General features: G+C 38.3%; 1 protein-coding gene across 9 annotated transcripts in view; it reads left to right on the top strand.

The window, feature by feature from the left end:
• Fat3 (FAT atypical cadherin 3) overlaps window positions 1-17,987 on the top strand; it is a 624,627-nt gene that overhangs the window by 428,632 nt on the left and 178,008 nt on the right. The gene's annotated exons all lie outside the window — the stretch shown is intronic.

The following is a 17,987-nucleotide window of genomic DNA, read 5'->3' on the forward strand; positions in this document are numbered from 1 at the left end:
TTACCTGGTCTTATTAAGACTCAATCCTCTCCTCTGCAAAATGGGGATAATAATAGTATTTTAAAAGTTTTGTAATTTAGAATTATTTTGAGGATAAAAAAATTGCATGTAAAATACTCAGCATACCATGTAGGCAATCATTAGAAAATGTCATTAATTGTCAACTATATTAGGAAGAATCTGTGGAGAGATTTTAGAAATGTGTGGGTATGTGAGAAAAGACAAAAAGAGTTCATAAAGCAGTTCTGAGTGTTTCTGAGCAGAAGCATCATCCATTTGGAAGTAAGTGTGTGCAAATGAATCCGACAAATTACTGCTGCTCTCCGGGCCCTACTTTCCTTATCTTGTAAACCAAAGTGGATGTTAGGGCAAAATAATAAATGCTCTCACATGAGTTCAGTCTTGAAACTCTACTGTTTAATTAGTTAGTCACAGACACCTGGCATTTAGCTGCAATCTGAAAATAGATTAGAACAGCCAAAGGCTGAGGGATTTCTTAGGACACACAACTGACACTTTCAATGCCCGAATCAGGACAGTGTTGGGTGAAATGGGATGGCTTGTTACTCTACACATGTCACTTGCTTCTGAGAGGATGAAGAGGGAATGGGGAAGAAGTGGTACTTCCATGGCATCCGACTAGCACTCTTCTGCTTCCCAGCCTGTTGCTTTGTAAGGGTCACATACTTGCTTCTAATGTGGCCTTGGTCCTTTTATTCTGAGCCTAACAGCAGGAGAGAGGGGACTTGACCCTTTATCACCTACCATTCCTTGATGTATAAAAATGTTTCCATGCCAGAAGTTCAGAGAGCCCCTTGCAGAGCTGACTAATTGCCTGCTGTTTTTCTTCCATTCCCAACAACATATAAAACAAAATTCCAAGGTTTCCCCTAAAATTTCATGAAATAACTTGGGGTCAGGTTTAGGGGATCTTTTTTATCTCTGTATTTTTTCTTTCCCATCAGAATATATGAAATTTGCTTCTCCTCTTTCTCAACCTGGCAAAAAAAGGCTTTCTAACACAAGAGAACCCTGCCTGAGAACCTTCCCTTGCATGCCTAGGTGTTGTTAAAGGCTGACTCCTCTGTACCTCTGTGTTTTCTTGTGCATAATTCTACCTGAGCATTTAGCCACAAATCTCTATTTATTCACTGAACATTGCCTATTGCTCTCAGCATTTTTTGAAGGCCAGGTACCCTGGTGCCAAGTCTAGCCAGCATTATAATTCCTTTATATTAAAGACATACACACACACACACCCCACCCCGTCCCCACACACAAAAATTACTCTGGAGCCCAGAATGGCTGATGAGGCTGTGGAATGTGACCTGCCCTTTGACCTGTCTATTGCTCTGGTTTGTTATTACAAAACCTTCCAACAATTTTCTTTTCCATGGTAAAAATGAAACCCATTAAAACAGTTTCCAACCTTAGTGGGACTAGCTAGAATCCCACGATTTCTAGTGTCAGTGCATTAATGTGACTCAAAAGAATTAAAATTGCAGCAAAATTAAATAATCTTGTTGAATGGGTTGCTAAGCCAGGCGCCAGGTCTGTGACATGTAGCTTCGACATGTACAAGTACTAATTATCCACTAATTACAACCACAGTAGCATTGAGCTCATTTTCACCAAGAATGAAGGACTGACACAGTGTTGTGAAGGGTTTAAAAATCCACTCTCAGGCTCTATGCATAGCCTTTTGTTCAAAAGATACTGAATTTCTCAAGGTATGAATAAAGAAGCCTTCTTTTAATTTGGTGGCATATTCATTTGGCTAGTTGGTTTTTAAATTGTGTGCCTACCCATTATAAATCCTTAGTGCCACAGAAAGAATAGGAAGCTGTGAAAATGTGAGAAACATTTTGCAGTTATACTTCTGGCCCTTTACCAGACTGCATGGGCAGAGGTCGAGCTGGGGATGACAAGTAAAGGAGGAAGGAAGGAGAGACAGAGGAACTTGAACTTGGGTGTCCAGCTGACTGGCCACCAGCTATGGTGCTTACTTTAAATAGCCAGAGGGTGTGCTTCATATCAGTTCTGCCATCAGTGTACTTGTCCCTGAAATAGAAAAATGAAAACCCAAACAGACTTTTTCCACTACTACTAAGGGAACCAGTAAAGGACAGCCGAGCAAATAATTGCAGATAAAGATGAAAACTAATTACTGAAAGATGAAAGCTTAGGAGTTTAGGCAGACTTAGCTTCTTAGCAATGTAACACTCAATAAATGATATGTATTTATGTGATTTTGTGGATACATATGGAATAATAAATAGGATAGCTGCTGTGGCAGTCTTCAGGGCTGCCCACCTCTCCCCAATCCCTGTCCCAACCCAATCGCAAAGCCAGTATTTGCTACTGATTCTACTTTAGTTTTTCGAACCCTTTTGGTGGTTCTCTAACTTGATGGACTGTTCTTTTCTCTTTTCCTGGAACAAGAAACTAAAATGCCTCCCAACTCATCCTATAGATAAGACGTGGCTGGGGCACCCCCTTTGCATGATCCTTTCTAGGCACTTAGTGGCATTTTAGAAATATTAATTCATCAATCTCCAGCCAAGAAGTGTGATCTTACGAGGCCCTTTGATGCAGACTCTATTTTGACACTTACTCTACAGTGCTTTGTGAATTGGAGAATTCAGAAGTTAGCTAATTTGTGCAATCTCCTTCTTTCTGTTCCACAACCCCTCACTGTTTTAGCAGTTTTTAGGAAATGAAACACAAGCTAAGCCCTCTCCAACAGGCTACCAGTCTCTACTTACATGTGACAGATTCTTGGATAAATAACATAATTTAGTTAAACAAAAACTTTAAGCAAAAGAGAAATAAAATACATATTAGAAAGAGTCAAGAAAAACTAGTTAGCATTGGCAATCTGCCATTTCCCCCCATTAACCTCAATTAACCACACAGACTGCAGACTCTGACATATGATACCAGAAAACATGGCTTTTTATGAACCTGAAATACTTTATGCTAAAAATAACCTAAACAATAATTATCACAGCACACAATTTCATTTTAAATTTATTTGGAAGCATTTTCAAAAAATCATGAAGTTTTACAAGCCATAATGTAAATGCTGAGTGAATATTCTCACACATATGGACCATTACCTGCTTTGGATGGTGGTGGTACATGTTTGTGAGACACACAAACAACCCGTACTTATAAATTTTATTATAGCAATACTTATTTAGCTATGTTTATGTCTACTTATTTAATTATATTGCTATTATGGTCTACCCATTAAATTCACTAATATTTATTGATCACAATTTATATGGTGGGTCCTGTGCTAAGCATGGACGATAGAAAGATTAGCTGAGCTTCTTAAAATGGATAAAAAAAATGTGGCATTTATACACAATGGAGTATTACTCTGCATTAAAAAATGACAAAATCATAGAATTTGCAGGGAAATGGATGGCATTAGAGCAGATTATGCTAAGTGAAGCTAGCCAATCCCTAAAAAACAAATGCCAAATGTCTTCTTTGATATAAGGAGAGTAACTAAGAACAGAGTAGGGACAAGAGCATGAGAAGAAGATTAACATTTAACAGGGATGAGAGGTGGGAGGGAAAGGGAGAGAGAAGGGAAATTGCATGGAAATGGAAGGAGACCCTCAGGGTTATACAGTGGAGGGGGTAGAGAGAGAGGAGGGGAGGGGAGGGGAGAGGTGGGGAGGGGCGATGGTGGAGGATGGGAAAGGCAGCGGAGCACAACAGACACTAGTATGGCAATATGTAAATCAATGGATGTGTAACTGATGTGATTCTGCAATCTGTGTATGGGGTGAAGGTGGGAGTTCATAACCCACTTGAATCAAAGTGTGGAATATGATATGTCAAGAAATTTGTAATGTTTTGAACAACCAACAATAAAAAATTTTAAAAAAAGAAAAAAAATGTGTTCCTTTAATGAACACTAAATGAATGAAAACATGTTTTATTCTGTGAAAGTCACAGTCTATTGAAGAAATAAACACTGTGCTTATAATGGAATTATTTATAATGAGCAGAAGGAAAATACAACTCTTCCTCCTGAATTAATATGCCATTTCTTCCAAGGAGTTATAATTCTAACCCATCTTTTATTGCCACTTGTTTTATATGGAAAATAACACCATGTGTTACCCCCAGTGAGGAAGAGCTTATCTTCTCCCCTGTGAAATCACTGCCATGCCACAGAGGAAGAAACTGGAGCACACAACATACATTTTTAAGGACTCACACATAATTACTGTGTTGATAAATGATGAAGTACAAACTCCATCATTTTTATAAGAGATGAATCTTCTTCCCAAAGATTGCAAGAACTCTGGAACACCATTAATTCAGACTCTCACTGAGGATGATCTCTTAACATTTGAAAACGTGGATTCCTGAATTACTTCAGGAAACACGTTTACTACTTTCAAATAAACACATAAGGTTAATGCTACTATTAACATAGTGTTGCCAAGCCCAAGACCTGCTTAGCCAGACTTTAATGAAGAGTGACGCAGGCTGTTTGTAATTAGGACATCAAAATCATGGTTGTTAAAATTAAAGTGCTTTGCAAATGGTTTGCCTTGAGTACATTAAATATCCCCCTGAGACTTTTCTGTCCTATTAATTTACTTAGGTAGTACTAAGGTAAGCTTCAACCAGCCATGGAACTATTACAAATTCTCAGATAGGTGGGATGAAAAAAAATAATGAGATTTTATAGTGTTTATATAAACTTAAGAGAAAAGGAAAGGGTCAAATTATGTGAAAATTAACAGGAAAATGTGTGGTATTTAAAAAAAAGTGTTATCAGTGTTCAGATAACATTCAAAGCTTTCCTTAAAGAGTGATATTTTCCGCAGATTAAAAAAAATTGGTTTCAAAACATTGCTCCTAAGAGATCTTGTATAAATTATGGAGTAAAAATGATCTTAAAGAATCGCATGCCCACAAAACAGACATATTTTCAAGACTCTGCACATTCTATGAGTAATTTGCACATTATATATCCTCCTGATTTTATTTATCACATGAAAACAGATGTAGAAACAAATTATTTGCAGTGAAATGATTTCTGAGGGGGGTGCCAAGGCTGTTTTCACACCTCTGGAGTGTGGCAGAAGTTAAGGAACATTCTGGTGTTCATTTGAATAACAGAAAGAAATGTCAACTTTTAGTTGCCTGGTTATTAAATTTTCAGACATTGTCAGAGTGACCAATCTAGAAACAATCAGGTTTACCTTTTGCATGTAAAATATGCCACCCCAGTGTTCTTGGGGTTTGTAACAAAAAATAAAATCCAATGCACTGCTTTTTGTAAAAAACAGAATCTGCTAAGCATAGGGCTCCATGCTAAGCCCTTTATCTGTACTGTTTCTAACAAAACCTCTGAGAACCTTAGTGCTGGTATCCATTGCAGAGGTGAGACTAAGATCAGAGAAGTTATATAAATTATCTTTATTTACACAGCTGAAAAGAAGCAGAGCCAAGATTCAAACTCAGGTGTACCTTTTTAAGTAAAATTTTGTCCGTTAATCTCAGATGAAGATTTGATATTTTAACCTTCTCCAAATTTTCTGTAGGAATTTTATTCAACATTAGAGTTTCAGCGTAAATGGAACTTACTCCCTCATCTTTTCCAAACACACAATTCTTTTATTTTATTTTTTATTTTTTTATTTTTTGGTATTGGGGATTGAACCCAGAGGAGCTTAACCACTGAGCCACATCCCCAGCATTCTCCTACCACGTTTTGTTATAAATTTTAAATTTTGAGACACTAAGTTGCTGAGGCTGGCCTTCAATTTACAATCCTCCTCCCTCAGCCTTGGGAGCCATTGGGATTACAGGGGTGTGCTACTGCACCTGGCTCCAAAGCACAATTCTGTGTCATTGGTTCTTTCTCAGGAACACTCAGAGTTGTCAGGGTATATATTAGACCATGCCTTGAGCTGCAGTTCTCTCACTGGATGGTTACTTCCAAGAGAACAAATATGGGGCCTCTTTGCTCTTCCCAATGTGCCTGTATGCTTTTGTGGGGAAGAGGACGCATCACCACCAGGGATGTGGTGTCTTTCCTCTGCTACGAGGATCTTGGGGCCAGATGGAGCAAGATGGGGTGAATGCTACAGGCAGTAAAAGAGAGTGCCCAAATGAAGCCTTGAAACTGTAGTTGAGATAAGCCAAAGAAGTAAGGAAAGACAGGAAGCATGTGTCAGATCTATAGTTAAAACAAACATGGCTGTAACCTAATGTAGACATTTACTGGAGATTCAGAACAAAACTTCGTGGAATTCAGTTAAGAATATGCAGGAGACCATACTCCAGCTGTCTCCATTTATTGGACTTTCATTTCTTTTGTATCATGAAGTTGAACATTGCTCATGGTGGGAAAAATAGATGATTTAGATAAGGCAAAAAATTAATTTTGATAAACCACCAACCAGACAATGGTCACTGTATGTGCAGTGACTCTTACCCTTGACTGAATATTAGAATTGCCTAGCCAATTTTTAACAATTACTATGCCTTGGTCTCAATCCATACTGAATAATTCAGAATCTCTGGGTACAGGACACTAACATCAGTATGTTCTTTAAAAACCCCTCAAGTGATTCATTTGTGCAACCAAATTTGAAAATCAACAATGTTCTAGAGCCAGGCCTCTGAACATTTAATATGCAAACCAATCACCTAGGTCTGTGAGAAATCTGAAGCCCTGCAAGTCTAACCAGCTCCCCCAATAAAACTCACAATGCTGCTCCATTCACCTTCTGAGTAGCAAGGACATATACCATACTCCCAATGAAATTTAACATTTAACAACACATGAATGAAAGTTTTTTTATCAATAAGTCTTTGAGTTTATTATTTAAGCAGTGAGCCTCATTTTCCTTCTCTGTCAGATGATGGATAAGGAGTAGACTCTCTCTCCTCTCTCTTTCTCTCTCTCTCTCTCTCTCTAAATATATATATATATATATATATATATATATATATATATATATATATATATATATATATATTTTTTTTTTTTTTTTTTGTCCAAAATGTTTAGAGACATTTCAGGGAAGTCTCAGGATAGGAAGGAAGCAAGGTTAAGCCACTGAACACATGTAGTATTCCTGGCACTATGCTGAAGACTGATAATAACAATAATATTATTGGGGCATTTATATGAGCCAGGAACAGAACTAAGCATTTTAAATTGATTTCTTAATTTAATAAACTTTATTTTACAAATGAGGAAGCAGAAATTTAGAGAAGCTAAGTAACTTGCCCACGGACATGCAGCTGCCTGCAGTAAGCCAGGCATGGGAAGCCAAGTCTGGTGCCAGAGCCCAAGTACTGGTTAGTACACTGTTAACGGTGCATCACAATGCTTCCCAGAATAGATATCTCTAGGACCCATCTATATGGTAGAATTTAGATTGCCAGCCATTTCTGCTTCTTTATTTTGATCATCCAATATTTGGAATTGTGCAAAAAAAAAAATCTTGGCAGAAAGAGAAGAGGGTAGATGTATGCCATATTGCACATCTGAGAACACACACCAGTAGTATGTTAATGACACCTAAAGATGGCATCATTTTATATGACATCTTTAATATTGGTCTGCCATCTGCAGCTAAATTTCTCTGAAGAAACCAATATGGCATTTAAGGTTTAGTTAAATAGCCTAGAGACTTCTTCAGGTGCATAAATGCTTCCTCATCTAGACTGAATCAGAAAGTAGAGCCCGAGGGCTGTGTGTGATTGGGAGGGATTGGTGATGAGGAGAGGAATTGAGGGAGGAACAGATGGGACTGGGAAGTCTCCAGGCATTCTGGCAAAACTGGTCCTAACAGTAGATATGTGTGCATGTGAGCACATGTATATTATGCATATATGGATGTGTGGCAGGGCCATCAGGTACAGGAGAGAATTACACAGAGGAGAGGCCTTTGGAAGTATTCCTCACCAAAACACCATCTTCTCCACTCCCTCCTGTTTTGGCCCTACCTTATTCTTCACTCTGATGATAAATTGCCTTGACCCAGATGCCCCTCACCCATCTAGTCTGTCATGAGTCCTTCTTCGAGGGAGCAGGGCTTGCCTAAGCCTCAGCACTCTCCCTCTGGGTTGTGGGCAACTCCATCTGTCAACTAGGCCAGAAGGCAAGGTGCAGGGTGTATGCCAGCATCAACACTCTTCCTTCACAAGCTGGCTGTTTCTCTTTTCTACCTTAGTGGCTACAGAATCCTCAGTCCAAAGGGAAAAGTGTTTCTGGCAGAAGAGTGCTTGCTGCCTGAGATTTCCCTGCTGCTAAAGCACATTTGGGAAATGCCATCCATTGGCTTGTAAGGAAAGAAAATGAAACTTATCTGTTACAAAAACCAACAGCGATGAACCATGTTTGACCCACGGTATCTTCTTCATACTTTGGTTTGCAATACACCCTCACTTGTACAATTTTAAAACTTCAATTAGCATATTGTAGGTTATTATTTATGAAGAAAAGTCTAAGTTGCAGGCTTAAGTAATTCCATCAGTGATTTTCCCTATCAAATTCCCTAAGAAATTTTAATAGTTGCAGTATGTGCTCAATTGAGCAAATCCAAATCTTTACACCTGAAGAAACAGCCCTTACTTAAGGAATATATCTCATGGGCCAATTTCTAGAATCTTTCTTTTACCACCACCCCCATAACTGATATGGACTCTCTTGTACACATTTTTCTTTTTGCTTGTTCCTTTCTTTTCAAATAAATATTATATAGAGATTCCAATAATACTTATTACTTGGTTTTTTTTTTATCTTTATACAGACCAAATGCATGTCTTCATTCCAATTTTAATTCTTCCTATAATCTTGAAATATACATTGCTCTATGTCCATTTCATTTCTCTCCAAATTCAATGTGTAGCCTTTATATCCATCTGAAAATACTGTAAGGAACATTTTATTCAGGTCAAAAAGAGAGGTGAAAACAGAGGTTTGGAAGTCAGAATTGTGTGGAATTGATAATAAATATAGAAATAATCAACGTGTGGTTGGTTGGTTTGTTGTTGTTCCCTACATAAAAGCTCACACTTACAGTTAACTGACATTTTCCACTTTCCCTTTTCTGAGAAATATGAATATGGATGCTTAATTCTGTGAAAAAGTGAGCAGTTTTTTTTTTTTTTTTCCTGAAGGAGTGATTGCAGGTTCTGCACAGCTGGACTTCAGACATTTAGAAGAAAGCGGGATTAGGTGAGAGAACAGGAAAGGGACAAAAGAATCATCTTCTTGGAATGTTTTCAAGTGTTTAGACTCTTCACCCTGTGTTCCCTCAGTCACCCACCTCACTGAGTCACTGTCCTCCAGCTCCTTTGATTCCAAGCTGAAGAGAAGCTGGAAGGTGCTGCCTGCCTCTCACTGCCTGGAGAGAGGCTTTGCATATCCCTAGATGAGGAGGAGATGCAGTTGCTGGTAATCTCAACCAGGTGCTGACAGAGTGATAATGGGAAGGTGATTTTGCTAACACCCTACATCTTCTGCAGAGAGACAAAGAAGAAGCTTCAACATTAGAGCCCTTTAGATTGAATTCTGGCAGTCATTAGGCAAGTTATTTAACTTAACTTCTCCCTATAAATGGAATCCAAATAATTTCTGTTTCCCTGAAATGTCAAAATTAGAAGGAAAATTAAAGTGGAGTGAAAACATATATTAGGTCTATATAAAAAATAAATGAATAATGTGTGCACTTAGGGCATCTGGTATCTGAATTATTGTGACATTTCAGAAGACTTTGTGTAAACTCTTTAGGACAGGGCATGGCACACAGTCAGAACTCATTAAAGGTTGTATACTACTGCATTATAGTATGCAGTAGTAATTTTCCACATTTCTCAATAAATTAAGTAGAAATCAGGATGTTGGAGAACCATGGAATGGCCATAATACTGCTGTTCAGAAGATTAACAATTACAAATCTTAAATTGGCAGATTAAAATTAAAAAGAGGCTCTTAGGAATAGCTCTAATGAACTCCAAAGAATTGGAGAAACATTAAAATTATTAAAACACTGGAAGAGAACATTCAGACAACTTTAATTTCTTTATATTGGGACTTTTATGACCCTCTCTATGAAACAACTCTGATAGTTCTAGAAGATCATCCACATCACCCTCACTCAGACAAGTTTTGCTTGGTACCTATCATGTGCCAGTTTCCTTGTTAAACACCCAGAACACAGGATGAATCAGAGCTATTCACTATCCTTTTGCTTCTGTCCTATTAGGCAAGACTGATTCTTTAACAAATAATTAGAGCAAAATTTGGGGAGCTGTAAGAATATTTTTAATATACTCAGCAAATTTGAAAGACACTGATCCCGGGCCTTGAACTAAACTGGTGAACTCCCAAAGTCTCTGCCTTCCTGAAACTGTGGTAGAGAGGGAGAAACAGACAACAGATGAACTGCAGGAAGCCTGATAAGTGGAGGAAGCTTGAGAAGGCCTCACTGAGAAGACATCACCTGAATTTTCTGTAAGGATGGTGAGAGGTTTACCAGACAGACCTGACCATGTAGAAATTGTCAGTAGAGGAAATATGATATGAAAAACACAGAGAACTCAGAAAGTGTAGCTCACTGGTTGATAAATCCAGTTGTATTGTTTTAATACCAAGCCCAGCTTCCACCAGTCTTAAGAGAATTATGCTGAAACAGCTAAGACATGCACTGCTTCAAGTAGCACTTAAGGAAAATGTGTCTGTCATGGCAATAGATTACACAGCTGCAACCCAGGACACCCACAGGGAGAAAAATCAGGGAAACTATGTCATGCTTAGGAGTATCACTTCTCTGACCATAACTGCTTAGAACATGTGAAGTTCTCTTTTGAACAGGCAGTCAGTCACATTTTTGACTCAGGCTTTTTCTCAGAGAGAGATTGTTAGAATTTCTTCTGTCTCCACAACAACAACAACAAAAATCAAAAGCAGCCATTTTTAAAGTTAATTGCATGGTTGCAACCATGTACTCCCCTCCCTCCCCCCTTATTGAGTATCATTCACTTAGAACTGGTGTAATTCCCCTTCTAAATTGGAGGTTTGCATAAGTAATTATATCAAATGATGTGTTTGTTTATATCTCCAAACCACATTCAAAGCTTGCCTATGATTTATCTTTGAAATTCAATTTCATCGTGTCAGTCCCCAATTTACTCTGCCCAGTGGATCTACAGTTACATATGTGATGTGCTCGCCTCTCTCTTAAATAGATTACAGAATGGGATTGCCTTCCACAGCAATGAGTCGGGTGGTTGAAGAGAGATATTGTTCTGTTTCTTTCTCTTCTCCATTCTAAGACCCCAATGCATGCAGCTACCACAAAGTTGTTAAAAATGAAGAAGCGGCATTTGTGATTTTTAACTAATTCTGGACAATGAGGAACAACTCAACTTCTTTCCTTTATGACTATATGGCAGTGCTGCTAAGGTTTCATAGCTCATGCGAAGTATGTACCTTTAGAAGAAAGAAAGCTTTTGACCCTTCTTGATATGGCTGGCCCTGACATGAAAACAATATTTATTTTTTGCTGTGAATAACTGTCAGTTGTTGCTTTAACCCAGAAAAGTTCATTGTTTCTGTGTTTCAGATTCCCATGAACAATCCTAATTATTCTATTTATTCCAACCCCCTCTTCATGCCTGATGCCTAACTCATTCCATTCATTCCTACATTTATTCATTTACTGATTCATTCAAGTGCCTGTCTTTTGCAAATATAAAAGACTTATTAAAACCTAAATGGGCAGAGTTTATGATTTCCAACCGATTTTGATAAAGAACTTAACATGGGCAGACCTGCGACCCACCGGCGGTCTGCATGGTAGACACATCGCCCCAATTGGAGGAGGAGCATAGCCTTCACCCGCCCCTGCAAGGGAGACTGCAACTATACAAGAGCAATATAAATATATAGGGGGAAAATTCAATAACACAACAGTTTCACCAAGCAGAAAGAAACGCGAGCAGTATGAAAAGACAAGGAAAGAAAGGACCACAAGCAATGCAGGTCAACAAAAACATATCAAAAAAACATATCAAAAAAATTGTGCACCATGATCAAGTAGGATTCATCCCTGGGATGCAAGGCTGGTTCAATATACGGAAAACAATAAATGTTATTCACCACATCAATAGACTTAAAGATAAGAACCATATGATCATCTTGATAGATGCAGAAAAAGCATTCGACAAAGTATAGCATCCCTTCATGTTCAAAACTCTAGAAAAACTAGGGATAACAGGAACATACCTCAATATTGTAAAAGCTATCTATGCTAAGCCTCAGGCTAGCATCATTCTAAACGGAGAAAAATTGAAGGCATTCCCTCTAAAATCTGGAACAAGACAGGGATGCCCTCTCTCACCACTTCTGTTCAACATAGTTCTGGAAACACTGGCCAGAGCAATTAGACAGATGAAAGAAATTAAAGGCATAAAAATAGGAAAAGAAGAACTTAAATTATCACTATTTGCAGAAGACATGATCCTATACCTAGCAGACCCAAAAGGGTCTACAAAGAAACTATTAGAGCTAATAAATGAATTCAGCAAAGTGGCAGGATATAAAATCAACACGCATAAATCAAAGGCATTCCTGTATATCAGTGACAAATCCTCTGAAATGGAAATGAGGACAACCACTCCATTCACAATATCCTCAAAAAAAAATAAAATACTTGGGAATCAACCTAACAAAAGAGGTGAAAGACTTATACAATGAAAACTACAGAACCCTAAAGAGAGGAATAGAAGAAGATCTTAGAAGATGGAAAAATATACCCTGTTCATGGATAGGCAGAACCAACATCATCAAAATGGCGATATTACCAAAAGTTCTCTATAGGTTTAATGCAATGCCAATCAAAATCCCAATGGCATTTCTTGTAGAAATAGAGAAAGCAATCATGAAATTCATATGGAAAAATAAAAGACCCAGAATAGCAAAAACAACTCTAAGCAGGAAGTGTGAATCAGGTGGTATAGCAATACCTGACTTCAAACTATACTACAGAGCAATAGTAACAAAAACAGCATGGTACTGGTACCAAAACAGGCGGTGGACCAATGGTACAGAATAGAGGACACAGAAACCAATCCACAAAATTACAACTATCTTATATTTGATAAAGGGGCTAAAAGCATGCAATGGAGGAAGGATAGCATCTTCAACAAATGGTGCTGGGAAAACTGGAAATCCATATGCAACAAAATGAAACTGAATCCCTTTCTCTCACCATGCACAAAAGTTAACTGAAAAATGGATCAAGGAGCTTGATATCAAATCAGAGACACAGCGTCTGATAGAAGAAAAAGTTGGCTACTATCTACATAATGTGGGGTCGGGCTCCAAATTCCTCAATAGGACACCTATAGCACAAGAGTTAATAACTAGAATCAACAAATGGGACTTACTCAAACTAAAAAGTTTTTTCTCAGCAAAAGAAACAATAAGAGAGGTAAATAGGGAGCCTACATCCTGGGAACAAATCTTTACTCCTCACACTTCAGATAGAGCCCTAATATCCAGAGTATACAAAGAACTCAAAAAATTAAACAATAATTAAACAAATAACCCAATCAACAAATGGGCCAAAAACCTGAACAGACACTTCTCAGAGGAGGACATACAATCAATCACCAAGTACATGAAAAAATGCTCACCATCTCTAGCAGTCAGAGAAATGCAAATCAAAACCACCCTAAGATACCATCTCACTCCAGTAAGATTGGCAGCCATTATGAAGTCAAACAACAACAAGTGCTGGGGAGGATGTGGGGAAAAGGGTACACTTGTACGTTGCTGGTGGGACTGCAAATTGGTGCAGCCAATTTGGAAAGCAGTATGGAGATTTCTTGGAAAGCTGGGAATGGAACCACCATTTGAACCAGCTATCCCCCTTCTCGGTCTATTCCCTAAAGACCTAAAAAGAGCATGCTACAGGGACACTGCTACATCGATGTTCATAGCAGCACAATTCACAATAGCAAGACTGTGGAACCAACCTAGATGCCCTTCAATAGACGAATGGATAAAAAAAAATGTGGCATTTATACACAATGGAGTATTACTCTGCATTAAAAAATGACAAAATCATAGAATTTGCAGGGAAATGGATGGCATTAGAGCAGATTATGCTAAGTGAAGCTAGCCAATCCTTAAAAAACAAATGCCAAATGTCTTCTTTGATATAAGGAGAGTAACTAAGAACAGAGTAGGGAGGAAGAGCATGAGAAGAAGATTAACATTAAACAGGGATGAGAGGTGGGAGGGAAAGGGAGAGAGAAGGGAAATTGCATGAAAATGGAAGGAGACCCTCAGGGTTATACAAAATTACATACAAGAAGAAGTGAGGGGAAAGGGAAAAAAAACAAGGGGGAGAAATGAATTACAGTAGATGGGGTAGAGAGAGAAGAGGGGAGGGGAGGGGAGGGAAGGGGGGATAGTAGAGGATAGGAAAGGCAGCAGAATACAACAGACACTAGTATAGGCAATATGTAAATCAGTGGATGTGTAACTGATGTGATTCTGCAATCTGTATACGGGGTAAAAATGGGAGTTCATAACCCACTTGAATCAAAATGTGAAATATGATATGTCAAGAACTATGTAATGTTTTGAACAACCAACAATAAAAATTTTAAAAAAAGAACTTAACATGTTATTTTATGTAAGTTCTTTATTGATAAAGAACTTATGTAAAATAACATTCACCCACTTGAAGAATATGATTCAATACTTTCAGAATGTGTACAGAACTGTGAAATTATAACCATAGTATCACCATGATCTTGTTTAGAAGATTCTCATCACCCCAAAAAGAAACCTCACACCCATTATCAGGTAGTCCCTCTCCCCTGCCTGACTGTATTTGTCTTCCTGATGATTCCTACCTTTGACTTAGATGTTTTTTCTTGCCTTTTACTTATCTCTGTGAAAATAAAGAAGATGGAAGCCCAGAGAGCTGAAGCCTACAGATGCTTTCCTGTGCTTTTTGCTCTAGGAATGGGATCTGCCTGGCTCCCCATAGTTCCAGATTCTCTATTGTGTGACATTTGGGGTTTTTCAGGAAGCCCATCTCTTTCTCTGTTAGCTAATAAATTTTATGTAAACACATTCTGGTACAGACATGCCCATGGAAATATATGAAATATTGTGAAAATATGTGAATTTTCTAAAGAATTGCCCTCAGAGTCATCAGGAGAGGAAGCTGACTGTTTCATTGTGCAGTGTTGGCCTTAGGACTCCGAGTGAGGAGGAGCAGTGATGACATGAGAGTCCTCAGGGAAACAGGGGGCAAAGAGGTGGCTACTCCTTTGTGCCTGAAAAAGCCACAGATGAGCAGCAGGGTGGAGGCCCATAGCCCTTTCACCCATTTGCAACCTCTACATAATAAGCATGTCTCATACCCATTGTGACCTCTAACAGAGGATGCCCCCCTGAGGAGGCAGTGAGGCTGGAAGAAAGCCTCCCCTGCCTTATTAGAAGACAGCTACCCCCCACTTGAAAAGATTATCCATGACATATGACCTTGTCGGAGAGCGTAGCCTGAAAATGAAGATCCTGTGTTAGACACCTACCAGTGCAAGCAGACAGACCTTTAATCAATATGAATCCGAGAGCTGTGCTTCCTTTATTCCTCCTGTATCACCCCGTCCTCCAAATCACTCACACATCTCCCCTTTGCCCTCCCCCTGTAGCACCACATGCACACACATCAAGCCCAATTGTCCGATCCAGGTACTAAAGCAGCTGAGCGTATTTCATTCTTGGATATAGCTAGTCAGGCAGAAAAAAAAATCATGTCAATAAAGTCACAGTGAAATTCAACAAAGGATAGTAGAATTAGGCAGCACCTTTCTTTTAGAATCAGAGGATCATCTCAGGCATCATCTCAAGGGAATTTGGTATACTAAATGAGAGATGAAATAGAGAACAAATCTGTGTTTTCAGATTTTCCCAGAAGATTCTAATGGGCATCTGGAGAAGGGAAGGTACTGACCTTCTCACTTGAAACTCTTACTGACACTCTTAATTCCATAACCTCTGACAATAACTTTTACTTATACCCAAGAGTACCTAGTACTCTCCATTCACACAGAGGAACTCTGTAAATGGTTTTAAGTCCATGCAATGTCACATAACCTTCCCCATCCACAAATGCACTTTCCACACACAAAACAATACTGTCCTAAACAAATACATTCTAAGTCTGTAGCAAAATTGAAGATTAGAATATAACAGTCTCTTCCATGGCAAATATTGGTAGCTAAGCATTATTGAATTCCTTTCCTTTTTTATAGGCAGGGAGCTAGGTGCTTCCCACCCCACTCCAGAGCTTCAGACTCAAAAGAAAGGCCTTGCCCATGAAGGGCCCGTCTGGTAGGAAATTACAGACATGTGAGCAAAAGATTTTTGGATAGATCAAAGAACAATGATGGAGAAGTGTACCGGTTATGTGGGGGCAAATCAGATGGGCACCCAATCCTAGAAATGAGGGTCAGTGAAGGCTAACACCTGAGCTGAATTTGGAGAATCTGGAGGTGTTGCACAGCCTGGTGAATAGAGCTAATAATATTGATTGTACATTTCAAAAATTGTTGAGTTAACTTCCAATGTTCTCTTCCCATAAAAATAAGTATTTTGGATGTTGGATATGTAAATTCACTTGATTTAATTATTTCACATAGTATTCACAAATCATAACATCACATTGGACTTAACATATTTATGCATACACAGGCATACATATATATATATATATATATGTGTGTGTGTGTGTGTGTGTGTGTGTGTGTATACACACACACAAACATACACACACACATACACACATTTCCAATTTATAAGAAAGAAAGAAAAGGAAAAACCTAAGGGTATTGTGGGGTGGGCCACATCCAGAAGGAATTCATGAAAAGGAAGATCTCTGCGATGGAAACAGGTTTTCTCCCCATGGGGTGCAGAGATAGAGGGAATTAGGCCAGCTTTTCTCTCTCTCTCTCTCTCTCTCTCTCTCTCTCTCTCTCTCTCTCTCTCTCTCTCTCACACACACACACACACACACACATGGAATTTGTTTATTGAGAATTAAAGTTAACACTTCTAAATTAAGTATTCACTCATGAATTTTCTTTGTCACTGTCCTGTCAATGGACATAAGAGAAAATATAGCACAGAACTAAAACAAGGAAATGATAATTAACAAAATATCTAGTGGGCCAGCTTGTCAACAGCCTTGCTACCCTGAGTAAGATATTGTTTTGAAGCCCATGGGAAACTATTTAATCTCCTGTGCCTCTTCTTTGCATGTTCTCCCATCCACCACTGTGTATGACACAGAAGCTTCAGGTCAAGAAACACCTTTCCCCCATTCCATGTGCCTTGCCAGCATTGGGATTTCGTTCTTCATGATTTCCTGTTCTTTCCTTGTCAATCAGAATGTACCATGAAAACAACCCAACTCACATTCACTTCAGGGACATGGTGGAATTGAGAAACGGAAAATAAATTTGACCTTCTAATTGCCACTTGACAATAAGAATAATAAAACCTGCAAAAGACAAATTGGTGCAATAGGCTGGGAGGCCTTGAAGATTTCAGTCATCCCATTCCATTTTCTTTGTCTTTATACTCAAAGGGTGATTCATTTATGAGAAATGGTGTTGGAAGAAAAGATAGGGAGAACTTTTCCCTGTGGAATTATTTTGTGTCAAGATTTAAACAAGTAAAAGAATGATAAAATTATATATGTGATCTTTGGTTTGTGAGTTATTAAATTTGCAATGCTTTATGTGTACAAGTAGTTATTATAGAAATAACCTTTTTTAAAAATATAACAAAACATTATATGAATATATAAAAATTAAGTAAGAAAGTGCTATTACATAGCCCAAATGTAATCAGTGTCAACAACCTATTAGTTATTCAAGAACTTTAAAATCTTTAATGAGGCTCCAAC

The sequence above is a fragment of the Marmota monax genome, unplaced genomic scaffold (assembly GCF_021218885.2).
Source record: "Marmota monax isolate L192 unplaced genomic scaffold, Marmota_monax_Labrador192_F-V1.1 WCK01_AAM20220418_F8-fsc00104, whole genome shotgun sequence".
In the NCBI taxonomy this organism is placed as follows: Eukaryota; Metazoa; Chordata; class Mammalia; order Rodentia; family Sciuridae; genus Marmota; species Marmota monax.